Source organism: Trypanosoma theileri, assembly GCF_002087225.1.
Source record: "Trypanosoma theileri isolate Edinburgh chromosome Unknown TM35_Tth_49_V1, whole genome shotgun sequence".
NCBI classification, from domain to species: domain Eukaryota; phylum Euglenozoa; class Kinetoplastea; order Trypanosomatida; family Trypanosomatidae; genus Trypanosoma; species Trypanosoma theileri.
Window position 1 is genome coordinate 30,361 of NW_021639891.1, and position 1,166 is coordinate 31,526.

Below are 1,166 nucleotides of genomic sequence, written 5' to 3' on the forward strand. Positions count from 1 at the left end.
TTTTTTTTTTTTTTTTTTTTTTGGTTTCCATTATATTTTCATTTATTTGCCTTTAAATTCGTAAAACGATGTTGAAGAAGAAGCGAAGAAGTATCTTTTTTTTGTTTCTCCTTTACCTACGAATCGTTTTTTTTTTTTGGTTTTTTCAGGTGCGATTTTTTTGTTGTCAATTTTTTGTTTAGTATTTTCATATTTTTTCCCCTTGGTCATTTAGTTCTGCTCTCATTTGTGTTTTTACCTGCCCTCAGTTGTGTTTTTATTGTTCGTGTTGTTTCTTCGATTGCGTCTTTTTGTTTTTTTCGTTGTAGTTTCTATAGTGTTTAATTAGGGTAAGGAGATAGTGATAGAGAAATAATTTATTATTATTATTATTATTATTATTGTGGTTAGTATTATAAAATTGACACACATTGGTTCTTTCTTCTTGGTGAGAATTAACTGCATATTTCAACGAGAAAAGGCAATAAAGAGAAGTGTGGAAAAATAGAGGACTTTCTAGTACGTTAGTAAGTAAAGAGGAAGGTTGTTTTTTTTTTTCCTTCTTTTCCGTGTTTGTTTGCGTGGATACGTGAATAGTTGTGTGGAACTGCAAATAGGTTTGCTTTTCAGTGGAAAGTCCAAAAGGGAAAGTGTGATCTTCGTTATCTATTAGCAGTATATAGATACATTGAACGTGTTTATATATANTTTTCCCTGGTGGTGTATGTTTTAATTTTGACGTATTTCTATCCTGTCTGATTTCATGCGTGTCGTGTTTGCACGACATGGTATATAAAGTGCAATCTACATGCCTTTACTGTACTGTTTACAGGTATGCATTTTAAAATGAGGGATGTATTTGAGGAGAGAAATGTAGGAAATCGTCTCATGTACCGATAAGTGTACCAATGCAGTCCCTATTAGTAGCGAGAATGCACTTGCAAACATATAAACAGTTGGGGTGACGTAAAGCTGAAGGGCAGAAATAACTCGACCAGGTACGAATGGGTTTGCTTTTTTCAGTGTCAGCGGTGCGAGTTTTTTTGTTTATTTTTATTTTGTAAGGTTTGGTGTTTTTTTGTTAGTGTGAGGTTTTTTTTTTTTGTTTTCCATTATATGTTCATTTATGTGCCTTTAAATTCTTAAAACGATGTTGAAGAAGAAGCGAATAAGTATTTTTTTTTTTT